We start from the raw sequence: 27,313 nt of genomic DNA, 5'->3' as shown, positions 1-27,313 counted from the left end.
ACTCATTTTTAGTTGCCGGTTAGATACGATAATGGTATCGAGTTATTAACTTCATTAAAACAATCGACGTCCATTTATATTTCCGATCATATCCATGAATGGAGACGTCGAAGACGTTTAGTGAAAGTTTTTATCCCGGACCAAATCTTAGCTGAATGGTTTGTTAAATCATTATTACCGAAGATTACTGAAGACGTAGCTAAGGCCGGAGTAGTTACTGAGGAGCAAGTCATTTCTCAAGCCCAGTACCTTGACTTAGTTTACACTCAGTCGGGTACGTTGCACGAGAAGATCCCAGATCTTCCTAAGTCGAATCAAATCGCTGCTGCTCCTTCGGGGTCTCATGCTGCTGATGGCATGATTGGTACGGTGAATACTAAAAGTAAGAAGAAATCCTCAAAGAATTCTTCTCCAATAATAACTTTACCAGACTCCCCGACAGGAGAGTCTTCTCCTGAAATTACCGCCGACATTCACGCTGTAGAGTCATCTACGGCTAAATCAAAAAACGGTGGTAAGAAGAAAGGCAAGAAGAAGGATAAAGCAGACAAGGCTCCAAAGGAGAAAAAAGAGAAGTCGGAATCTAACGACGAAAAGCGCAAACCTCGCTATCCTTGTTTAATTTGTGAAGAAGATCATTTCACAAGAGATTGCCCTCATCGGGCAGAGGTTGTGAAAATCGTTAAAGGTTCCCCAACTCCTGCTGTTTTGAAAGATCCATTTCCAAAGTAGGAGAGTAAAATGATAGGTTCTTCCTCGAATGCCAGTGAAGAACCCGTATTGATGATGTCTCATGTACGGATTGCGACTCGATCACAAGATTATGGTAGTAAGAGTCCTGTTGATGGCAAAGAAACAGAATCTTCTCATTCTAATCCATCAACCTCAGCTCCCGGTTCCGATCCACTACAGATCGAGAAACCTAACCCGGACTTGGTAATCAAATCGCCCGCCAAGGGTATACTTCGAAAGTCTGCTTTCAATCCACATGCAAGAGCAGCTCAGAATTATAACATTGTTGAGGATTTAGCTGTTTCACCCTCAGCAATGTCGGCTTTGGAAGTGCTGCAATCATGTCCAGCACAACGAAAATTACTTTTGTCGGCTATAGGAGCTGTTGATATTCAGGACCCGAACCTGATAATCTTTGATCTAGAAAATAGTACACTGCGTCTCCCTCATCAGATGGCTTTCCAGATTCCAGTGATAGTCAAAAACAGGCCTATTCATCGGACTGTAATTGATGAAGGAGCTTCTACGTGTATTATGTCGATTCATTGTTGGAGATCGCTTGGTTCTCCTTCACTGAACCAATCCCCGATGATTCTTAAGGCCTTTGATGGCCATGGGTTCCATCCGTTTGGCATTCTACAGGATTTTCCTATAGGGGTTGAAGGAAAAACCGTTAGTCTGGATGTGGAGGTGGTTGATGCCCCTCTAGACTACAACCTTCTTTTGGGTCGCAGTTGGTCTTACGCTATGACAGCGGTCGTGTCATCGGTCTTCAGAGTTATAAAGTTTCCACATAATGGCAAGATCGTGACAATAGACCAGCTGGCTTACTTTTCATCCGACCCAGCCTCTTCAGAGAGTATCCAGCATGTCAGTAAAACGACTATCCCTTAGAAGGATGTTGGTGTAGGATTAGTTAAAGATTCCGGTTTACTGGGAACTTTTCCTTTCCCTCCAATCAACACAGACCCTTCATTCGCTTTCATTCATATGATTACTTTAGACACTATTATTTACGATGATCCTTGGATTGTCCCATCTGAATCTGAGATAGACTCATTTGGTGATGCTATGCCTTTGAGTCCATATGAAATTGCTTATGAGGCCGTGCAGTCTTTTACCGACTCGCGTTCAACCCAAATCGACCAAATTAATGTGGTCCGTGAGGAATCACTTTTCACATCAACCTCAGAACGGATAACGTTTCCTGAAGTTGTGTCATCTGACGAACAACTTCGCGAAATCCTAAGTGTAGACGATCTACCATGGGAAGATCTTCATCATAGATCTTCGTTTTTACCTGAGGGTGATGACTTTGAAAATGATTTTTCATCAATTTTTACAGCTGAATATGTCAAGGATGCTCAGAATCCCATGAAACATCCTGATTCAGAGTTGAATTTGGGAAACATTTCCCAAACTATTGCCATTGACATTTCAGTCAAAACCGGAATTATTGAGAACATTCATATAGGTGCCTCGTGTACAGATGACGAAATTCAAACATACAAGGTCCTATTTCAAGAATTCCGCGACGTGTTTACCTGGTCCTATGAGGAAATGCTAGGAATTGATCCCTCCATTGTTGTTCATGAGATCAAGACTTACCCGGACGCTAAACCCGTTCGGCAACGTCTGCATCAGATACACCCTAGGAAAGCGGCTGCGATTAAAGCAGAAGTCGAAAAGCTGTTGAAAGCAGGTTTCATTTATTCGATCCCGTTAACAGATTAGGTATCGAATATTGTTCCGGTTAACAAGAAACAAGGAACAATAAGAATATGCATCGAATAAGAATATGCATCGCTATTTTTATGAGGTGTCGGCATTATCGAATTCGGTTGAACCCACACAAATGTGTCTTCTGCATAGAAGTGGGACGATTGCTAGGATTTGTCGTTTCAAAAGCTGGTATCCGCGTCAATCCCTCGAAGGTCGAAGCTATCATCAAATTGCCTCCTCCTTCGAGTTTCCGCCAACTCCCAAGTTTGCAGGGGAAAGCAAACTTTTTACGTCGATTCATTCCTAACTACGTCGAGGTTACAAAGGGTTTCACCCGGTTGTTGAAAAAAAAATGCACAATTCTCTTGGGATGAGATAGCTCAGAAGTATTTTGATGCACTGAAGCATGCGTTGACCCATGCACCGTTGTTGCATCCTCCCAACTACAACCAAGACTACTTTTTGTATCTCGCCGCCTCCCACTCCACCATTGGAATGGTCTTAGTTCAGGAAGACGAATTCGGAACGGAACATGTGATATATTATCTTAGTCGGACATTAAATCCAACCGAGCTAAAGTATTCGCATGTGGAAAAGTTGGCACCGGCAGCCGTTCAAGCTGTCCAGCGTTTTCGCCACTACATTCTTCTCCGTAAAACTATAGTGATTTCGGATTGCAACCCTATGATCTATATTCTGACTAAACAATTGCTAGGGGGCAAGTACTCCAAATGGATTGTTATCCTGCAGGAGTTCGATTTGGAGTTCGAGAAGTCCAAGTCTAAGAAATCCTTAGTTTTTGCCGAGTTAATGTGTGATTTCCCGCGTGCTGACACAGAAACAGTGGCAGAAGAGCCCATTGCGGACGAATCTTTGTTTCTTATCAGCACTTTAGATCCGTGGTATGGAGATATAATTGTCTATCACCAAACCCAATCCTTTCGGCCTGAAGCTTCAAAGTCGGAACGCCGAAAAATTCGATTCCAGTCCCAACAGTACAAAATTATTGGAGATACTCTTTATCGTTGTGGGGCGGACTTGGTTTTTCGTCGTTGCTTAACTCATGAAGAGGCAGAAAGGGTTATGAATGACTGTCATTCTGGAGCGTGTGGTGGTCATATGTCTGGGTATGCCACAGCTCAGAAGGTGTTGCGTGCTGGCTACTTCTGGCCGTCCATGTTTAAAGATTGTATCATTGCGGTCCAAAAATGCTACAACTGTCAAGTGTTTGATCGCAAGATGCGCGCACCACCTGCTCCTCTCCACCCTATAATTGCCGTTGGTCCTTTTGCTAAGTGGGGTATCGATTTTATTACATGTAACCCTCACTCGGCTGGGGGGCATGCGTATATCATCCTTGCGGTTGATTATTTTACTAAGTGGGCCGAGGCGATGCCTACATTCGAGGCAGATGGCAAGACAACAACAATTTTCGTATTCAATCACATTATTGCTAGGTTTGGTGTCCCACAAGCGATAATCACTGACCATGGGCGCCATTTTCGAAACATTATGATGACAGAACTTACAAGCCAGCTTGGTTTACGCCATGATAGTTCTACTCCTTATTATCCTCAAGCAAATGGTTTGGTTGAATCCATCAACAAAGTTCTAGTTATCATGATCTGACGAATCATTGGTATTCATCGGTCGAATTGGCATAACATGTTATTTTCAGCACTTTGGGCGTACCGAACCTCAGTGAAAACATCAACAGGGTTCACTCCTTTCCAACTAGTTTATGGTTTGGAAGCAGTGTTGCCCATTGAATGCGAAATCCCATCACTTCAAATGGCTATCGAATTACTTCCAGCTACTTCCGAAGAGGAGAAGCGTCTATTATACTTAGCTAAATTAGATGAGACTCGACGTGACGCTGCATTGGCAATTGAGACTCACGCAAAAAGGATGAAATCTCAGTATGATCGCAACGTGACCCCTCGTAATTTTTCGGAAGGAGACCTAGTGCTATTATATGATCAAGCTAACGATAAATTAGGTGCTGGAAAATTCGTTCCTATGTGGCATGGGCCCTACATTGTCAAGCGAAAGCTAGCAAAAGGGGCCTATGAGCTGGTAGATTTTGATGGGGACTCTTTGGGTAAGCCCAGAAATGGACTTTACCTAAAGAGGTATTATGCTTAAATGGTGGGTATGGAGATTCAGTTAGGTTAGTTAGGTTAATTTTTCTTTCTAGCTGGTATGTTTGCTTAGTTTAGACAGTGTGCTTGGTTTAGACAAGTGTGCTTAGTTTAGAGAGTGTGTTTTTCGTCGTTATTCTGGCTTATCTTGGTTTTACTCTTGATATTGCAGATGTCGACGCCTCTCCAAACGTACATTGGATTTGCTGATGGTGCTTGTCATAGTACACGAAATATCTCTTCCGCAGCTTGGGTTATCTATTCGCCCTCTGACGAGTTAGTTTCTATGCATGGGGTGAGCCTCGGTCAAACAACAAACAACATTGCAGAATACAGTGCAGTCATTGAATTATTATCTGAATCTATTTCATTTGGGATTCGGAGTTTGATAGTGAGGTTAGATTCTGAACTCGTTGTATTACAGCTTAATAGAGTCTATGCCATTAGAAATCCAATGTTATTAAGATTGTTTTTGAGGGTGCGTCTCTTGGAACGTGAATTTGATTACATTGAATATCAACATATTCCAAGGTCTTTAAATACATTAGCAGATGCAATGGCGTCTCGAATGTTAAATAGACATTTGTAACGATCATAAATGTAAATTTATAAACATTTCATCACACATGTTTAACAAAATAAGCTGGTAATAATGATATATATAGATAGGAGTGTGTCAAAAAATATACATCGTCTTTGATCATAGGTTGAAAAACACCTTATGATCGGCAAAAATGATAAGTACAAAAACCAAAATGTCACATGTGTCTACAAATGACCATCCAATCACTGGTGGTGCTCTCTATACAACACCACTGCACGGGCTACTCTACACAAAAACCTCCTAAAAGGTCCTGGGACTACGACTACGTAGCGCTGAAGTCTGATAGGAATATCATCTATAGTAGTCTCTGGTATACCCGCCGTCAGACGCTCTAGATCCTGCTCCAACTCAGCTAGTGTCTCTGTAGCCGCGTCCTGTGGGGCCGGTGCCGGTTCAGTTGGATGTCTTCTCTCAAAAGCCCGGAGATTGGCTGGACGCCGTGGGCCTACATCTGCATTTTGAAAATTTTTGTTGTCAGTTTTGAGACGATATATAAAAAACAAAAAAAATAGATAATTTAAAAACTTGTGAAAAATGAAGTACCTCTGTCGTCCCATTGTTCTCCCTGTGGAAGAACCATGTCCGGATCATTGCGAAAATCCATTCCGGCATAAGGAAAATCCTGAATCACAAAGACCTAGCTCTCCAACCAGTGAAAGTAACCCGCAGGAAATCGGACAACTCCCGCTCCCTCATCAGGATGCCGGGCCATTACCGAAACCCACCGCATCAACTTAGGCTCCCGAGGAGGCCCAGCTGGAACAGTAAGATGCTGGGGGATCAGCATTGGAACTCTCTCTAGGGAAAATCTCACAACTAAAGGCCCATATCCAAAGGTCTTCAATTGTCCGTTCTTTGCCCTAGTCAGTTGGCCCTTCATATTGGCCAACACAAAATCGCACCAGTTGAAAATGGTGCCTCGAAAGCAATCTATAGCCATCCGCATTTGGGAACCAGTGGCTATGTGCAAAGCAGCAGCACCGCAAAGTCTGGTAACTGTAAAGGCAATTACCATAAGTTCAGGTCGGGATATGTATTTGATTTCTATCCCCTTCTCCTGGTTTTGATTGTTGCACCACTCTAGCCAGAGACTAGCAAGGGATTGGCCACCCGGCCTAGTCCCGAATAGAGACAGTTGCTCGCCCCTGTTAGGCAAGCCAGTGAAAAAATATATGTCGGAGGGCTCTATCTCGAGCTGGTGTTCTCCGATGTAGAAACATTGATCCTGAATGTTCCACCTTTCAACCAGCCACTCTAAGAATGGCACCTGGGCCCTCATGCCAGGTATGCCCCAGTACTTGTAGAGACCACATGCCTTTAAAGCATCAATGGAAGGTTGATGACCTATTACGGCCAAATCGACATCTTCGTGTTCTCTTTCGCGCCAATCTAGCATGGTGGGTAATCTACACACCAAAAAACATTGATTAGAATTCATTAAATCAAATTTTGATGGTTAGGTTTTGAGTTTGGGTTTTGAAAATCCGCTTTGCGTGGAGTACGCACCCCGCGTTCAGAAAACAGAGCGTGGGTACGCAGCTATTCTGAAGGTGGGCTGCGTACTCCGACCATTTTCCCATATACGAAAATGTCGGGGTACGTAGGTCACCCATGGGGCACCTGTGTACCCCGAAAAGCGGACCCTAAAACCCCAAACCCTCCAAAAAATCAAACTGAAACTTAAAATGGAATTCTAAATGGATGAAATTGAAGAGGAGGATGTTGTGAAATACCTGAAAGAGATGGCACTCGATTCCGACGGTCGGATTCTCCGCAAAGTCCACGGGAAGTTTCTTGTCAAAAGCCCTTTTCTCACCCTCAACAGTAAAATGGTAAAAATGACATGGTAAAAAGTCTTTTTATAGGTTTTTTGGATAAATGAATGCTAAGTTTGTTTATTTTTCACCATGAAAGGATATTTTTCAATGTATTTTTGCCCATCTTAAACAAGTATGAGTAATGTGTTGTTTTTGTGCAGAACAAAAGGACTTTAGGGTAAAATCATCATTTTTCACGAACCAAGACATCAGAGTCATCTTTTAAGCCCTTTTCTCAATCCTAAAACATGAAAAGATTGCCGAGCGTTTCTTTTACACTCGTTAAAATGGAATTAAAAGACGGTCCTTTTACAGCCCTTTTCTGACCGTAAAAACATGAAAAGATTGCCAGATTTTTGTCGTTTCAAATTCGATATTGGAAATAAAACGACATGCCTCTGATCGCTTTTTACTTTTCAGGTCAAAGGAATTAATCATGAAAGTACTCCTTGGTCGCAAGATCAAGCGATTCTCTCAAGTATTATTTTATACTTTTTCGGGCTTGAGAGACACAAATTTACGAAAAAGTTCACCTTGGAGTCTCCTTTAGTTTTTTCAGACTCTCTAAAATTGAAAAACGCCGAGTTTCTCCTATACTGGACTCGTTAAAATTTCACAGTAAAGGACCTGTTCGATTACAAACAGGAACAGACCACTCCTTCTTAGGGTCCGAATCTAAACTAAGTTGGACTCATCCGAAGGATGAGCTTATAATCAAGCATATGTTATCCTCCTCAAGCTTGTAAAAAATAAAGAGGTACTTGCCAGAAATGGTGGGGGAAAAGAGAGAAGAATGAACCTATTTGTTATCCTTTGTTACAGAAGAACCTTATCACCGCTCTTGAACACGACACTTTTCATTCACCTGGGTTGGGAAATCCTTTGCCTTAAAGCTGATAAAACCACTTTGAAAATCTTCAACTGTTTCTGGGTATTAACTTTGGGTCAATCGTCGCCAAGCCATCTGTCGTGTCGTTATGTGTTCAAGAGGTCTCTGCAAATAAACCATTCATATGCAAAATACTTGTCATCCATTTTGACCATCCCTGAGTCAGTCCTTACAGCAACATTTCTTCAACTTGAACAATGATTTCGTGTTGTGGGCTTGCCTGCAACGGGTCGCTTTCTATCGACATCAGCACATTATCTAGAAAGATGACTTAGAAATCGTCAGTACCTTGAAGTCTGCATGCATCAATGGCAGGTTTCTCGCCTTTGACGACAATTTACATCATTGACTTTCGATCAAAGGATTCCGTGACGTGTTCGACATCAACCCATTCATTCACATTTCATGGATTGTACTGGGTACTTTGAGAACCATTGACATCACTGATGGTCTCTCTCACACTTGTTAACAGTTTACATCATCGACTAGTAATCAAGTGGTTTATACCATGTTCGACATCAACTCATTTATTCGCATGGATAGAATCGTACCAATTCAGGAAGTAGAGATGAAGACCCTGGATCTAGTTTCCACCATCCAGGCTGCGAGGAGTTTTGTATTCATTATATAGTAGACTAACCATAAACAGATGGTTGCGTCCATACTGTGTCTACAAAATTCTATGATTGTGATGTACCGCAAAATCATTCTTGTATCAGAGCAGTAGTTAGATTGTTAGTTAAAGTTTTCAATCTGAGTATGGGAATGCCTACCTCAGCGATGATATCATATTATATATGTATTTTGTGTTGAATATTTGTAGGTTCAGACCGGGCCCTCTGCAAGATACTCCTTGAAATGATAAAGTACTTCACCCTTCCTAGATCATATAAAACCCTAATCTACTACAGGCTTCGCACTTTAGGGGGCAATCTGTTACACCAAAAAATGTCACCATGACTATTTGCAGTTAGTATGGCTCCATCCACTGTCATACTATCCTCCTTGGCAAGTCTCATGCCTCTGCTCTTCATGTCAAACTCCAAGAAAGAGAGAAAGTCATTAAAAATCTATATATCTCTGGGTACGCAGTTTCTCTTAGCCTTACCTGCGTGTACGCAACCCAAGTTCACAATACCTGCATACTTGTACGCTCTGTATGTAAAAGGGTGGGTGCGTACCCCTGTAAAGGTCAAAATGCATGAGTTTCATCTTAAAAAAGTTACTTGTGGTCATTTCTAGAGTCTTCTAGAAGCTTGTTTGACGTGTATGAAGCGCCTCCAGATGGTTCATGTATCCCTACCAAAGAGGAACTTATCCCATCAAGAGGGGAGCTATCCCATCCAAAGAGGGGCTTATCCCATTGATGGTGGACCTGAATAACTTCCTCTAGAACACTATAAATACAGGAATTGGGCCAAAGGGAGGGGAGGTTAAAAGCTGAACATTCCTAAGGGTAGATGCTGCTGGAATTAGGACTTCCTTGTAGAAGCTTGTGAGGAGAGATTACCATCTTTGCTTGTTTCATTTGGAAGTGGGTGAGCTGATCAGAGTAAAGGAGAACTCTTGTGGACCCTGGGAGGGACTTGCACGACACCAAGGCTCAGGTTGTAATGGTTCCTTTTGTTACCTTTTAATACAAATAAGTCCATTCTTCTCAACAATTTGTTATTTATGAGTTGTTTCATATACACCTTGGTCTATATGTTAAATATGTTTTATTGTATGTGATATTCAGGTGCTATTTAATCGTTTGATTGTTAGTGAATGCAGGTTTCGAAGAGAAGGAGGAGCTCATCCGGATCAACGAAGCTGGACTACTACAACAGCGTTGGGTTACAGGTAGGATCTAAACACTTGATTTTTCATATTGTAAATGCATATCTAGAAAAGGATTGCTCTTATTTGTCTTGTTTGTCACTAGAAAGTCTTAGGCTTCTAGGGAGGTCGGTTGTGTCCGCACTAACGACTCTTTCCGCATGACAATATGTGGAAGGCAGGCAGATCATGGATGGCATTATTCTCACTCACGAAATCATTCACTCCTTAAAGCAGTCCAAAAAGGCAGGTATGCTCCTAAAAATCGATCTTTCAAAAGATTTTGATAGTTTAAGCTGGAAGTATATTCAAAAAATGCTTCTTGCCTTTGGCTTCGCCCCCCCATGGGTTAGATGGGTAATGAGTCTTATCACCTCCACCTTCTTTTCAATTCTAGTCAATGGTATCCCATCCACCCCCTTTCACCCATCCAGAGGTATCCGACAAGGTGACCCACTCTCACCCTTTCTTTTTGTTATTATGGCGGAAGGTCTTGGGCGTTACATCAAAGATGCCCTTCATTCCCAGCAATTATAAGGCCTTTCCTTTCCCAACACCCCTGCTTTCACCCATCAACAATTCGTGGATGACAATATGTTATTTGGTCATCCCTCGGTTTAGGAAGCCCTTAAATTAAAGACCATTTTATCTAATTTTTTGGATGCCTTTGGCACTTGCATTAACAAAGCTAAATCCCAATTTTTTTTCTTTCACACCCTAACCTTAACTCAGTCCTCCATTGCTAGAATCTTAGGCTTCTCGATTGCGGCTCTCCCCTGCAAATACTTGGGTGCTCCAATGATAGCCTCTACCTTAAAACACTCATCCTGGAAGTTGCTCTTAGAAAAACTGGAAGCCCATATCTCTTCTTGGACATCGAGAACTCTCAACATGGCAAGCCATCTAGTCTTAATCAAAGAAGCGTTACAATCCATGCCGCTTTACCTCTTTTCAATACTGGCAGCACCCAAATGGGTTCTCAAAGCAATAAAAAATCTTCAACGAGCTTTTTTATGGGGAAATACAAAGAAAAAGAGAAAATGGGCTTTGGTCAAGTAGGACACAGTTTGCCTCCCGAAAAATTCTGGAGGCACTGGATTACGTGATCCTCAACACAACAACGCGGTCATGGGAGCACGCATCTAGTGGAAATGGATCTTGGACCCGCATACTCCTTGGGCGATCCTCTGGATAGCAAAATATGCCAATAATAGACCAGTAGATGATCTAATTCAGCTCAAAGATGTTGGCCCAGGTTCCCTAATCTGGAATGCAACTAAACAACATAAAGATCTAATTCAACAACACAGCTTCTGGGAAATCAGGAATGGAGATAATGCAAGGTTTTGGGAGGATTCATGGCAGCAAAGACCCAAATTGAAGGACCTAATCACTCCCCACTAGCTACAGGATTGGGTAGAACAACCGATGATCAAGGTAAATCAACTTTGGAAGCCCACTCACACCCAAGGTTACAGGCAATGGATAAGCTTGAATCACATTCTTAGGTAAGGCACGCAAATCATCAAAGATAGTCTGGAAACAGAACTCTCAAACAGGAAAATACGTTACTCAGATAAGAAATATATCATCAGATGGGGTTATGAAACACGAGGAACCTTCACGTCACAAGAAGCTTATCATATAATTCTAAGGAACCTTACAGTCAAGGACCAGCTCTGGAACAAAGTTTGGGATCCCCCAATTTGGCCAAAAATATCCACCTTCCTCTGGATGCTTTACCAAAAAAAATCCTTACTTGGGACAATCTTCGGAAATGAGGCTTTCACGGACCTTCCATGTGCCCAAACTGTAAACAGGAGGAAGAAACCACTTAGCATCTTCTAAATTCATGTCCGTTGGCAAACAGACTTTAGGACAAAGTCAGCTTCAGATGTCCAGAGATGGATGAAGTAAGGAGGATTCCACCAACACTATATGCACTTTGGCAACCTGTCCTTACAAAAGTAAACTATTAAATGCATTATGGAAACTCATACCGGGTTTTCTCATGTGGACTATCTGGAAAGAGAGAAATTGTCGCATCTTCAAGGACCATTCCTCTCCTATAGAATTTCTATGGAATAGCATATGTCAAAACCTTCGAGAAACCTTGCTACTCCAATCATGGCTTGACGATGATTTCCCGTCCACTCCTTGGGAACAAAATATATGGGTAAATTGGAACCTCCAGTGGCACCACAAGTAGGATCACCAAGGTAAAACTCCTCCTCTAGGAGCGACACCTAACAGATGGACTCCCCCTCCACCACACATGGTTCAACTCAACTTTGATAGAGCATCTAAAGGTAACCTGGGTAAAGCAGGATTTGGGGGAATCTTCAGAAATCACAAGGGCAATGTTCTCCAAACTTTTATGGGTTCAATTGGTTGGGATACAAATAATTCGAATGAATTAGAAGGGTTATGGTAAGGAATTCTCCTTGCTCAAAGCCATGGTCTCTTCCCACTTATAATTGAAGGGGACTCTCAGATTCTTATCAACATGGTAAATCAGATATTACAGGGAACCCCATCTCACAAAGTCGGTAGCAGTTGGAGATTGGCGGAATGGTTGGAGCAGATTGAACAATGGCTATTAACTCACAGAGCAGTTACCATTAAGCACATTCGTCAGAATGGTAACAAAGTAGCAGATTTCTTAGCTAACATTGGAATTGATAGTGGAAAGACTCTTCATGTAGGAACACTTAACACTATAGCTACCACTCCACAACTACAGGATTACAATGATCTAGTGCAAAAGGAAAGGGCAAATGAGGAAGAAACGCACCTGGATGCAGGTGTCGCTACTGCTAATTAATGTGATTAGATGGCTGGCCGACGGACAGGAAAGCCATATGGATCCCAACTTCGTCCCCGCGCTAACCTTAAGGGAAGTTATAACACATTGTAGAAGGCAATAAATGATCCTGTAAGCCGAGATACATCCATCTCCCTCATACCCATGGCTCCTGCAGATCGATAGGCAATTCTTTTGTTGCTTCAAGGTATTTACCCTCTACAAACTGCTGAACCTTGCATGCGCACCATGACTGGCAATCGATGTTGGATTCTTCCTTGCCTGGATCTTGGCAATGGCTTTCATTTCTCTCACTCCAGACACTGCATTTTAGACCAAGCCTAGACCTCTCCTGCTCACTCTTCGCGTCGAAATTATTCCAATTTCTCTACTGCCAACATAACTCATAATTCTGCTATGGCTCACATTAGGCATAGAATGCACAATAGGCATGGCGAAACCCATGGAGGCTTCATTTGCACACTGGTTTCGACCAGCTCCGCCACCAATTCTCCTGACTCCTCCACAGATACGCTCAATCCTCTCAGCCACTACCCAAATACCAGAAGTGGCAGGGGTTGTGCTAGAAATCAAGTCGTTGAAGGGAGAGACGTAGCAGTCCGCACTGCGGATTTCCCTCTTCCGCCTTACCCTGCTCCTCACAACACCCAGTTCTATTTCAGAAGCACCTTAAATTGCCCTATAATCATTGCAACTATAGCAATTCCCTTTGCAAAAGAATCTGAGCCGCAATCTCCTCCGTTTGGACTCAAGGGCAAGTAGAGCATGGAGGCTTCAGGCAGCCGAGGAATAAGCATTCCTGGCAACAGGCCACAAAATGAAGGTAGAGCGACTCCGCATGGCAAGGATATAGCTGGCGGTCCTTCAACTGAGAGCGGTAAGCATAGTGGCATGAAGGCTTCGTGCAACAAACCGAATGAAACTTCTGAAATGCAGATGGGCATAGGTGGCACTGAGGAGGCTCCACCAACTCAGGGATGTGGCGTGTCTGACGCAGATGATGACTGGTATCAATTTGCGTGTAGAATCGAGGAGGGACTAGCCCTAGAGGACCCTCCGAATTGACACATGGCAACCTGTTAATGCTATTTTCTGCCAGGTGGATATGTGGATATGTGTTGTTTCTAGTGATGTTTTTATGCGTGGCAAACTGTTAGTGCTGTTTTTTTATTCTATACATGCATCTTTCATTTTTTATTCAATCTCTTTGGAAAAACAATGTTTACCCAATAGTGGTTCTCTTTCTAGTGCAATGGGCTGGTTTCCCCTATGTTGGGGTAGTCTTTATGGTTCAATGGACTAGTTTCCCCTATGTTGGGGTAGTCCAAAACAAACAGATTTTTGGTGTTGATTGATGCTCAACAACTTTGAAATCAAGCCTCTCTATAACTTTTTTGTACCATATCAATAGAACAATATTACTTAGAAAAATAAATAAATAAATAAATAAATTATTAAAAAATTTAACCAATTTTCAATAATAATTTATTAATTCCATTAAATCAATATTATTAAAAAATAACCCCCTTTACTTATCCCAAGTGATTTAAATAATTAATTAAATAAGTTAATTTAATAACCAAAGAATAATATATAAATAAAATAAAATGGAATAACATTCTTGTCCCTAGTAATTTAAATGATTATGTAAACTAAAAAGGGAATTAAATAAATTAATTTAATAACCAAAGAAAAATTTTCTAAACCCCCCCTTTACTTATCCCTAGTGATTTAAATAAATAAATTAAAAAGGAATTAAATATATTAATAACCAAAGAATAACATATAAATAAAATAAAATGGAATTACATTCTAATATATAATATATAAAATTATTTATTAGGAAGAAAATTAGTTACTATAATTATAATATTATTTTTTATTACCTTTTGACTTTTTAACATTTTAATATTATCTAGCCGTTTTTTTTATATAGTCGTTGATGGTCAACCTAGTCAACCTAGCCGTTAGGAAGATCTGCTCTCCCTATTTAATTTGCAGCCATGATCTGACTCCTCAACTTGTCCTGACGATGCACCACACTAGTTGGTTCAAAACGCGTCGACAAAGGCTTTCTACATGTGATTTACACCAAAACTCTTCTTATAATTGTCATGGATCACAGAAGCCTCAATTCAACAATAGATCATTTTTGTTCTTGGTTATGTGCTATGTTGTTTTCTTGTGGTGTTCCAGGTTGATTGCTCATTAAAGAAAAAGAAATGGAAGCTGGAGCAATGCAACGGAACGTCATTAAGCACTAGTTTGAGGTAGGCCTCCAACGATGACTATTTAAGGGAACCAATTGTTGTTTTGCCTTTGCTGTGACTAGACCCACTCTAGGGCTAGGGGGGTTGCCTCTGTCCACAAAGGGAACAATTCCTACTTCACAAGTTGGCGACTCCGCTGGGGACGCCTTTGTATGTTTTTCTCTTGTTTGCTTTTGTTTGGTTTTGATTTAGTGTCTCTTGATTTTTGGGGTTAAACCACTAGTTTTTTGCGTTACCTGGGTCAATCTGGGAAGTCCCCTTATTGTCTAGAGAATAGACTGGTGTTTGTTTGGGAGTTTTCCTTCGTTTTCCACTGTTTTTAAGTTCATCACAAGAAAAATCTTGACAGTCGCGACGATGTCGCCCTGTCTCTATTTTGTAAACACGTGCGTCGTTGAATCCTGTCGTATAGTCGCAACGATTCCTGGAATCGGCACGTCGTGGAAAATATGTGTACTCTCCCAATGACATCGCTTTGTTGCTGTGACTATTGGCTGATCGTCACTAGTCGCTGGTTTTATACCTGCGACAATTCCTGTGTAAGTTGTTTTTTCAAGTTCACCTCCTGAATTCACTGGTCTTGTTTACCCCTGTTGTTTTTCTCTTGCCCATGAGCTTGTCTTAATTGCTTTTGGTTAAAGGTATTGTCTCTTTGGTTTCATTGAGTGAATCTTGTGTTTTTGGCCTTGTGACCTAGCTCTTTCAAGTTTTTGAATCATTTGTCCGGGTTGCTTGTCTATCCAAGGTTCATCCGCAACCGTCTTATTGATTTGCTTGAGGCTTTTTCATTGCTTGTTTCTTGCTGGTTGATTTTTAGTGTCAATTAATGAACCAATTTTCGATGTTGATTCGATTTTTTGCTACCAAGCATAAATTACCATTGTTTGGATCAATCAGTTCACACTTGCTAGTTTGTCTCCCTAAATTTAAAATGATCAAAATCAAAAGATTGCATTCATTTAGTATACGAAAGTGAAAGTACATTTGCATTTCAAATTGTCATGTTTGAGAAATTGGAAAGCAAACTTTAAATCTCTCATTAGTAGTATCGATGCACTGTAGGATTGGTGTGGTAATGCATTGTGTTTCTTAGCGCTTGCATTTGCTCGTCTTGGCTTTTTCTTAGTTTGGGAATGAACTCTCTACCTTTCTATAAGTAGGTGTTCATCGAAATAAAAAGAGCTTTACTCATTTTAGTTGCATCCTAGGTTTTTGATATACATACAGTAGGGCGTAGAAATTGAAACCTAATTCAAGATTAAATCTAAAATGAACTAAATGAACTTAACAACACATTAGAACTTAACGCACATTATTTAGAGGTCTAGGCTAGAGACGTGCTCCGACATCGTTAAACCTAGTTGCTATTGCTTTTGATTAAGGTTGGGTGATTCGTCTTTCTGCGACTCAATAGTTTCCTAGCATGGACTTGTGCTCCCCGTACCATCGAGTATATATCAGGAAACCCCTCTAGGTTATCATCCTATATCCATAGGAAGCTATGTCTTCTGCCTTGCAAACTGTAACACACCGAACACAACATTCAGGAAAGTCCTTGGTTTTCATTTGATCAACAAGGTGTATATGCAGTTTTACAGGTTGTTTGGTAAACCTTTTGCCTAGTTCTCCAAAGTAGTCACTTTCATTCCTTTTCAGACTCCTTAAAAGAAAAGTTCCATCTGAGCACTTGTCCTTTTAGGCTCATTAAATATTCGAAGGCGACTAGAGTCATCTTTTGTCCTTTTCTCGACTCTTTAAAAATGAAAAGGTCAATTTCTGTTCCTGTGTCATAAAATTTATTCGGCCACGTTCACATTTACCATGTTAAATCTTGATTGCGTTTCAGTTTGCATAGGTTTGTTCGCCTTACTCATTTATTTTTTCCCTAGAGCTTTTGAGTTAAATCATCCTAGCGGAATCACCAATCCCATCTCTCATACCAAGTGACCAACACTCTCCATCTTTTGTCGCTTTTGAGGTACTGATTTTTAGTGATACTCTTATGTTATTCCAAGTATCCAACTGCTTAACTCTCGCGCTTCAGAAGATGATTTTTACGATATTCATTGGAACCCCATTTGGGAGCCTCCGGAAGAAGATTTCCCCATTACTCCTTCTGGTGTTTCGGTCCTGATGTCTTCCTCTAACATGGATGAGATGAACCCTGTCTCTGGTGAAGAGACCTTTATGGCAAGTGGTGAAATCCCTATACCTACGGAAACTTCACCCTTCCACGTCACCACTCTTGGTATCACATTGCCTTTACGCTACAATGCTTTGGCTGATATCATGAGTTCTAGATCTCCCCTTATGAGTTCCATGTGGTCTTGTACCATCACTCTGACCTCAGAACCTTTTACACCCCAGATTCACAATGTGACTGTCACATCTCTCCCGACTATTCCAACTGCTCTGTTGTGTGTGGAACATGATTGTTCAGAGGTCTTTGTTTCAGCCAGATGTATACCCTAGGAAGTTTTGTACACCCATCCATGCGGGGGGGTGCAGGGGGGATTTGTCCCCCCCGCGGGGGTCCGGGGGGGCTGATCCCCCCTGACTAGGGGGTCCGGGGGCCAGTAGTCCCCCGGTGGGGGCTCGAGGGCAGTGCCCCCGAAGCCAAAAATAAATGTAAAATTGCCTTGTAAAAGTATAGTAATTTCTAGTCAATCTGAGTCGTTCATTAGGCAGATGATCTGATGGTAGAACTTATGTTTAGTTTAGGTTTTTTATTTTTGCCCTAGAAGGCAACCCCTCTCTTTGTATGAGGGCATTGTATTTGAGGCTGTGAAATCGATGTGTATTCGATGAGCAAGAAACGGAGAGGTGAGACTGTGAGAGAAAACAGAGGATATTACAACGGATCTGCTGTAGGATGTGTCTCTTCATTTTGTTGGATAATAGAAAGGAAGGACTGGCTATTCGAGGTGGACGTAGCCCAAACTAGGTGAACCACGTATATATGTGTCTCTCTTGTTTTATGCATTCTCTGTGTTTATATTTATGCAATATTTTATGTGTTCTATTGCTCCATAATATATAATTTTCTAACAGGCTCCCGTTGTTAGTGTCTTCACTGCATCTTCGGTCGTGACCACTATTACTAGACCCTCAGTGGATCCTCCTGATGGTGGTCCATCGACATCGACATCTAGAGTTGTTAATCCCACCCCTAGTGCCCCACCTTCTTCTAGTTCCATTCCAGTAGGGGGTCATATGATCATCATTTGCAAGCTCTTCAGAATCTGGATGCGCAGAATCCATTTCATTATTATGATTCTTGAGGGGCCCATATTTATCACCCTGGATACATCCCATCTCAACCTGCGGTTGAGGTTTCGGTTCCGTTATCTGGTGCTTGGGGCCCGACCAGTTATCACGGTGGCCAAGCATAGCCTTCAACCTTCTAAGGTCCACCCTATCAAGGTCAATGGTCTTATGGGCAGCCGTCTTACGGGCAACCTTATCCAAGGAAACTTGTCGGCCCACAAGGACAAACCTTACAGGGAAAACCTTCGGCCTTCAGCGGTTCCACTTTCACTTACTCCGGGCAACCTTCTAGTCAACCAGGACAACCTTACATCCAACAAGGCCAACCTGGTGCCCAGCAAGGTCACCCTTCTGGACAAGTAGGTCAGCCTCAAATATAGCAAGGCCAACCCACTGTCTAGCCTGGTCAACCTTCTAGACAAGTTGGTCCGCCTCAAATCCAGCAAGGCCAACCAATTGTTCAGCCTGCTCACCCATCTGGTCAGTCAGGTCAGCCTTTAGTTCTGCAAGGTCAGCCCATTACCCAGCAAGCTCAACCTTCTAGGAAAATGGGTCAACCTCAACCTCAACCAGGCCAACCTTCTAGCTAGATGGGTCAGCCTCAGTTTCCGCAAGGACGTCCTTCTGGACCCACTCAACCGAGAGCTCAAACGCTCGTTGCTTCTCAAGCTCCACTTGGTTTTCAAACCCCGTCTGGGCTCTAGACCTAATTCGGTCTCCAAACTCAAGTTGTTTTTCAAACCCAACCTGCTTATCAAATGCATCATGGACCCCAGGCATAGTTTGGAGCCCAACCACCATACAGTTTCCAGCAGCCCCAAGGGCAACCTCAAATTTCCCCATACCAAAATTATCAACAGCCACAGGTTAACCCTTATCAGAATTTTCAGCAACCATACGTTGCTCCTGTTGGTCAGGTTGGTAATCAGTGGACTGCTGGTGGTCAAAACCAAGGTCAACCATCTAGTTACAATTATAATCCCTATGGACAAAACCCTTACGAACAAAACCCTTATGGGCCAAATCCGTCCAGGAAAAATCAATGGGGGCAACCGGGAACTGGATGGAACTCTAATGTTGTTTCTTACCCATGGCCTCAGATGTCCTTCAACCCTCAATTACCTTTCTTGGTGACATTGGAACTGCCGAATGTGTCCAAACTGACAAATGATCCCATTCTTCATAATCCGTATTGGCCACCGGTTCCAACTAAGATTCCCAGTGATTGTCCCAAATTCGACAGTAAGTCTGGAGAAGATCCCCAAGCTCATGTCATGACCTATCACCTATGGTGTTCATCGAATTCATGGCTTGATGATTCAATACGGCTCCGTCTGTTCCAACAGACTCTCACTGGCGCTACTGCAAAATGGTATATTGAGTTAGCTCGCAGAACTTTTCAAGACTTTAACTCGCTTGCTATGGCATTTTTAACTCATTTTCAGTTGTCGATTCGATATGAAACCGGCACACATCTCCTGACATCCTTGAAATAGGACATGGCCATGCATATCTCTGATCATATCCATGAGTGGAGGTAGCGTCATTGTTTAATTAAGTTTTGGATCCCCGATCAGCTTCTAACTAACTGGTTTACAACCTCATTTGTCGGTTCGATAGCCTGGGACATTGCTATGGGGGCATGTGTAACTGAAGAGCAAGCTATCGCGCGTGCTCAGTATCTTGACTTGGTTTACTCCCAGTCCAGTACACTATATGATTATTTTCTTGATGCTCTGCGACCCAGAACTTCCAAAGCTTCGTCAATGCCATCAGTTGACGGTGTCATCGGTTCAGTTAATGCATCCTCAAAAAATCTTCAGTGAATCCTGCGAAACAAAAGTCTACTGCTCCAAATGAAAATTCTTCTTAGGCTTTGTTGAAAAGTGCACAATGAGAAATGCTTGTTGAGAATGCAACAAGATGATGGAGCTTAGTGAAAAGAGTCGCCTTCACTAAGAGGGCCCGCAGGCAAATTATGGCGCAAGTTCTATTTTTGGATCCTAGCAGGGATGATCACAGCAGGAGTGACCACAGCAAGGATGATCATAGCAGGAGTGACCACAGCAGGAGTGATCATAGTAGGAGTGATCACAGCAGGAGTGATCACAGTATGAGTGATCAAAGTCTATTTTTAGACTGGTTGTAAAAAATAGAAAAGTCAAATATTATTGTCTCATAATAATATTTAGACTATAAACTTTATCTTATCCTCTTGGAGCACTTCAGTTTGAGCTACAGATGTGGTACATGTAGCTGTAAGAAGGAAATACGCTTTCTTTGTGGGTTAGTTGAGCTATTGCATGCAGGACATCAGTTAGAACTCATGTGGTTGAGTTCTGTGGAGTTGGATGAGCAATTAATGGACTTGTGTTCAGTTTGACTTAGTTGAACTAGTTGTATTTAGTCTAACTGGCCAATAGACTAAGTGATGAGCTGTGTGAATTAGTTATTAATTAATTCACTAATTATTAACTCACAATGCAACTGAAGAATACATCAGTTAACTCAGTGCATGTACAGTTCAGTGGAGACAGGTGTTAGAGGTTGAGATTGCTATCAGTTGTGACTATAGTTGTGCATGAGATTTTGCACAATCAAAGGACTGAGTATGCCCATGAGAATTGCATATGCCCAATGATATAGCCTGTGCTCACGTGATTTCCAGTGTGAGTGATTCTACAAGGTAAATAGAACTTGGAACGAGTTTGGATTCATTCATTCTCTTGCAGGATTGTGCAGTGGAGGCAGGCAAGCAGCAAAGAAGATTTGGAGATCAGATCTAAGTTGTATTGTGTGTAACAAGTGGAGATAGTACTTAGTACTTGTGAGGAGTATTGTACTATGTATTTTTACATGTTCTCAATCATTAATATACAGATAGTGTGGTTTTCAGCTGTAAGCTTTCCCCAGGTTACATACTGTGTTAATGTGTGCATGCGATTGATGTTTCATTGTTATTGATGCTGCTAAATTGATGATCAACGTAGAGGAGATTATGTATTATGCATGTATTCTGCAATAGTGTATAATCAGGATAATATCTGTTGAATAAGTGTCATATTATTCAAAATTTCTACATGGTATCGGAGTGAGCTGATTTGTAGAAGAATTTCTACATGATATCAGTGCTGTATTGATCATCAGATCTATTATTCAGAAAGTGTTTACATTTTATTTCTTTAGGAAAAGTCTGTGATCGAGCCAGGTAGCCTCTGGATTCATCCTTCTTTTGGAAGGTGAGATATCCGGTGAATGCCCATACAGTCGATCTCTGTATGAGAAATACTTTGTTCTCACGAATTTTAGATCAGAAGTGGTTGATTTTTTGAGCTGGTGGAATTCGAATTTGCAGCAGTGTTTTCTTGGTGTCAAATTTGAAATGTCTTTCAACAGATTGCAATTGGAGTATGCCCTTGAGGGCAGCTCAAACTATATTGCATGGAAGGACAGGATGGAGGCGGTGTTAGATGATAATGGGTTGAAGGAGTTCATAGATGTGGATGTCCCAAAACCTATTGATGCTGCTCAAGTTGGGGATTGGCAAAAGAAGACAGCAAAGTGTCGAAGGATTCTGTTGGAGGGTGTGAGGGATCACATTGTGTCCAGCCTCCATGGAAAGGCTTCTCCATATTTGATGTGGAAAACGTTGATAGAATTATTCCAAAGCAAGAGCAACCAGAGGAAGTTGGCACTCAAGGATAAACTCAGAAACATTAGGTGTGAGAATGGAGACAGTATGCCCCAGTATCTCACGAAGTTCACCCAATGCCGGGATGAGCTGGGAAGTGTGGGGGTAACTATTGAGGATGAGGATATGGTGAGTCTAGAACTCCTTGGCCTTCCTAAGAGTTGGCATAGCTACCAGGACTCGGTGAATGGAAGGGAGAAATTGCCAGGATGGGAGAGACTTTGGTCGGATCTTGTGCAAGAGGAGATTAGACGGCACACCAGAGACAGTTCTTCATCTATGCATGACGAGGAGAATTGTGCATTAGAGAGTAAGGCGAAGAAGGGGAAGGGGAAGGTTTCTCTTTCCGAACCCAGTTCTTCCAATGATGGGAAGAAGGTTGACAAGTCGAATGTGGGATGCTTTCGTTGTCATGAGTTGGACCATTATGCTACTAATTGCCTAAAGAATAAGTCCAAGAAGGGATCCGGGGAAGGATCTGAAGGTGAGGCACTTGCTTCACAGTTTGAGTTGGATTTCACACTCTTCACATGCATGGTTTCATCAATGATGGGAAGTGGTTGGTTTCTTGACAGTGGAGCTTCTTTCCACATGACCGGTGACAAAAGTTTGTTCACTACTTTGGAGGAGAAAGATCTCCAGATACTCATAGCGATGGGTAATGATGAGAAGTATAGTGTCTCAGGTGTAGGCACGGTTATTTTTCAGAGGGAGCATGGAGATCGCCTTACCTTGACCGATGTCAAGTATGTACCAGGACTGAAGAGAAACTTGGTGTTGATCACAATGATGGAAGACAGAGGCTATGATGTAGTCTTCAATGAGGGAAAGGTTTTCCTTAGACACATCATCACTAGACATGTGAAGCAGATTGGTTCACGAATCAAGAACCTGTATGCTCTTGAGGTTCAAGATGCATGCAAAGCCTTGAGTAGCAAGGGAACTGATGGAGACTTGGTGGTTGAGAGGGAGCGTATATTACCTCTCAACATGCAGAGCCAGAAGAAGTCTCAGACGATTGTGGAGGAGCCACGATTAATGCAGTAGCTTCAAGAGGTTGTGGAGTAGCCACAACTAGAGAAGTTGAGTGGAGATCGAGTAGAGGCATCTACTCATCCAGAGACCTCCAGTAGGGGGAAACTTTGAGCCAGGTGGGTTGAGGGATCACATGCAGCCATACCTCCAGGTAGGAGGTGGGGTGATGTGGATTGATCGTCGCAAGGAGGATGGGCAGGATCCTTGAGGTACCCAACCTCTTGGATGAGACCTTGCTACGAGAGCCCTGATGTGCAGTAGCAGGAATTGATTGATTGGGTAGAGACAGATGCGGATGGAGTGGCAGAGAGAGCGACAGTGCAGGGAATCCCAGGACAGTGCATAGCTAGTAGGCTGCAGCAATGCGAGAGGCACAAGTGTTTTTCATAGTGTTAGGTGGCACAGAGAGGTGTGCAATGGTGCGAGATGCATGGAGATGTTGCAGTAGCGCAGATGTTAGAGAGGGAGCACTTGTCAGTAGTAGGTAGAGCTTCAACATCATAGGGTGTTTCTAGCCCAACAAGGAGGTCAGTTGGGAGGTGCAATGCGGATGCAATGCTGGGAGATAGAACCAGCAGCAGCATGGATGCAGTCAGAGATCAAAGTGACAGAGGCTAGAGCAGTCAGATACTGAAGAGCACAGAGATGCAGAGTCTTCATTCGACATAGGCAATAGCAGTCAGAGACTTTGATGACAGAGCAAGTGGACCGGCTAGATGTGTTGCATGGAGAACATTCCAGAGTTACAGGAACAAGTTTGAGAGGAAGCCTTTCTTGTTGAGAGGGAGTGTTGAAAAGTGTGCAACAAGAAATGCTTGTTGAGAATGCAACAAGATGATGGAGCTTAGTGAAAAGAGTCGCCTTCACTAAGTGGGCCCGCAGGCAAATTATGGCGCAAATTCTATTTTTGGATCCCAGCAGGGATGATCACAGCAGGAGTGACCACAGCAGGGATGATCACAACAGGAGTGACCACAGTAGGAGTGATCACAGCAGGAGTGATCACAACAGGAGTGATCACAGCAGGAGTGATCAAAGTCTATTTTTAGGCTGGCTGTCAAAAATAGAAAAGTCAAATATTATTGTCTCATAATAATATTTAGACTATAAACTTTATCTTATCCTCCTGGAGCACTTCAGTTTGAGCTATAGATGTGGCACATGCAGCTGTAAGAAGGAAATACACTTTCTTTGTGGGTCAGTTGAGCTATTGCATGCAGGACATCAATTAGAACTCATGTGGTTGAGTTTTGTGGAGTTGGATGAGCAGTTAATGGAGTTGTGTTCAGTTTGACTTAGTTGAACTAGTTGTATTTAGTCTAACTGGCCAATAGACTAAGTGATGAGTTGTGTGAATTAGTTATTAATTAATTCACTAATTATTAACTCATAATGCAATTGAAGAATACATCAGTTAACTCAGTGCATGTACAGTTCAGTGGAGACAGGTGTTAGAGGTTGAGATTGCTATCAGTTGTGACTATAGTTTTGCATGAGATTTTGCACAATCAAAGGATTGAGTATGCCCATGAGAATTGCATATGCCCAGTGATATAGCCTGTGCTCACATTATTTCCAGTGTGAGTGATTCTCCAAGGTAAATAGAACTTGGAACGAGTTTGGATTCATTCATTCTCTTGCATGACTGTGCAGTGGAGGCAGGCAAGCAGCGGAGGAGATTTGGAGATCAAATCTAAGTTGTATTGTGTGTAACAAGTGGAGATAGTACTGAGCACTTGTGAGGAGTATTGCACTATGTATTTTTACATGTTCTCAATCATTAATATACAGATAGTGTGGGGTTTTCAGCTGTAAGCTTTCCCCGAGTTACATATTGTATTAATGTGTGCATGTGATTGATGTTTCATTGTTATTAATGCTGCTAAATTGATGATCAACGTAGAGGAGCTTATGTATTATGCATGTATTCCGTAATAGTGTATAATCAGGATGATCTCTATTGAATAAGTGTCATATTATTCAAAATTTCTACACACTTCACCCAATCCTGGTAAGACTTCCGAAGTTAACGCTGTCTAGTCCACCGCAATGGATAAAACTTCGAAAGGTAAGAAGAAGGGAAAAGGGAAGAACAAAGCGGATCAACCAAAGCAAGATCCCCCTAAGCCTCCGGCCGAGGAAGGTGCCAAACGCAAGCCTAAGTATCCTTGTCTCATTTGCGATGAGGATCACTATACTAAAGACTGCCCTAGGCAGTCTGAGGTTAGTCGTTTGCTAAAAGGCACCCCTAGGACTCTTGTTGTGCTCAAAGAGCCTTTTCCCTCGCAACAGACTCAAATGGTGGCTGATCCATCTCAATCCTCTTCCACCTTCAGCTCTCAAGTCTTTATGGCTGGGACAATTCCCATCCATATTAGTACACGGTCAAAAGAATATCCTTCGCCCGTCGGGAAGGAGACTGAAGTTCCCTCTAGTATTCCTTCGTCTAGTACTGGTCCACTCCACATTGAGCGACCTAGTACCGAGTCAGTCATTCGACCTCCTCCCAAATGAGTGCTCCGAAAGTCTTCCTACAAACCTAATTCTCATGTTGCGTAGCACTATAGCATCATTGAGGACTTATCCCAAGCCCCTTTCGCTATGTCTACATTAGAAGTCCTCCAGAGCTGTCCCTCTCAGAGGAAGTCTTTGCTATCAGCCATTGGTGGTGTTAGAGTCGGTCTGGTCAGTCCTCCGTCAGAGATCGAGACTCTTTTTGCATTTCATTTTTAGGTGTCTCGCTCGATTCACTTAGTTGCATTCCGTTAGGAGCATGCCATAAATCTGATGGAAGGTCTTTGTCAGTCATTCCCCTCATGTCTTGTACCTGTTGGCTTAGGTATTTTTGTCAATATTTATTAAAGTCCATGACAGTCAATGTTTGATCTTTTAATGGACAAAGATTCATGTCAATCTTAGGTCTAAGGTTTCACAAATTGAGCCGTTAAAGTGTCCAAATGCCGCAGGCCAGAGGGAGGTTCTACACATATTTTCTATTTCGTGAATTTCATCGTCATATTGATGGATTATGACTGTTCTTCAAAACTCTGTTTTGAAGAAAAGTCAACATTTTGTCCTTCGTAATAATTTTCAAAAGTTTTTCAGTTGATTTCTTCAGGCGCAGCCCTGGTCTCCTTTGCCAAATTCCATGTTAGCTATCCCTGCAAAAAATTTCCAAGAATTTCATCATTTTAGTCAAAAAAATCAAAAAGGAAATTTAAAAACAGAGTCGTATTAAAATGGAAAAAGTGTCGATGCCAAAACATTACAAAGATGGGTCTTGGAGAGTCAAAAATCAAATCCATGTCTTTATAAAGATATTTTCATGAAGATCAATTTCATTTGCATGGCAAGACCAAGGAGAAAGCCACTCAAAACAAATTGGTTGAGTTAGTGTGCGATTTGGGTGAAGTTGGAGGAAACTTAGCCGGCGCGGCGCATAGAACACATGGCGCGGCACACTGGGGCGGCGCGGCGCACTGGGAGAAGTTGTCTAGTGTAATTTTGAACAGGCACAGTGCACTAGGATGGCACAGTGCATTGGGTAAGCTGCGCGGTGCACTCAGCTATTTGGCCCAAAAATTTCCAGAACGGCCTCCAAACACCCAAAACATGCAAATTTTTCTTGAATTCAAGTAGGTTGAGTTCCTCCTTCACTGTTCATCATTCAAGTTTATGGTGTATGTTATGGTTGATGTGTTGAGCTTCCAAATAAACAATCAAACCCTATCATTTTGAATTCTTCACATGTAAGCTGCTGCCTAGGGTTTCAAAACTTGTTTGCCACCAAGGTTACTCTTTTCCATTATTTCTTTTGTCCTTAATTCCCTTTGTTCCTTGACTCCATTGTTCCCCATCCCCTAAAATTACTAAACCCCTATCCCAAATTCCCTTTCCCAAACTTTTAAATGTGAAAACCCTAAACCCTATTCCCACACCTAAATCCTAAAACCCCTCCCATATTTCCCAAACAAATCTCTCCCAATAATTCCTAATCCCTTGATATTATTTCCCCTTCCTAACAGTCCTTGTTTCATTTGTTTTCCCCTTTGGTGGCAGAGTTTGCACACATCACTAAAAGAGCAGTCTAAACAATTTTCATACACTAGCATCTTTTTCTCCAAGGCAGTTTGAAAAACAGTAGTCATGGCATCTGAGCATTCATCGGATTATGAAATGGAAACCCAAAGTGATTCTCCCATGGAGGAACATGTGCCCCGGAGGCCTCATAGAGGAGGTAGGCATATTAAAGAAGAACCGGTCACCCTCACTGAATTACAGGCTTGCCCTCTTGCCATGTTTTGTTTTCAGCATCAGTCATGCTATGAGTTTTGTCAAAAGGTGGCTAATGTTCAATTTCATCATGAGTTGGCTCATCTATTTGTGTTGCATTTACATGGAGATCAAGCTACCTTAGCTGGTGTCACCTTCACACTTACACCAAAATCTGTCTCACTAGCAACCGGCATACCAAACATTGGGCAGCCATGGACCAAGAGGAAA

The sequence above is a fragment of the Pinus tabuliformis genome, chromosome 7 (genome assembly GCF_031772625.1).
Source record: "Pinus tabuliformis cultivar Carrire ecotype Pingquan chromosome 7, CPIR1, whole genome shotgun sequence".
NCBI lineage: Eukaryota > Viridiplantae > Streptophyta > Pinopsida > Pinales > Pinaceae > Pinus > Pinus tabuliformis.
The sequence above is the reverse complement of the archived record's forward strand: the minus strand, read 5'-3'. Positions refer to the sequence as shown.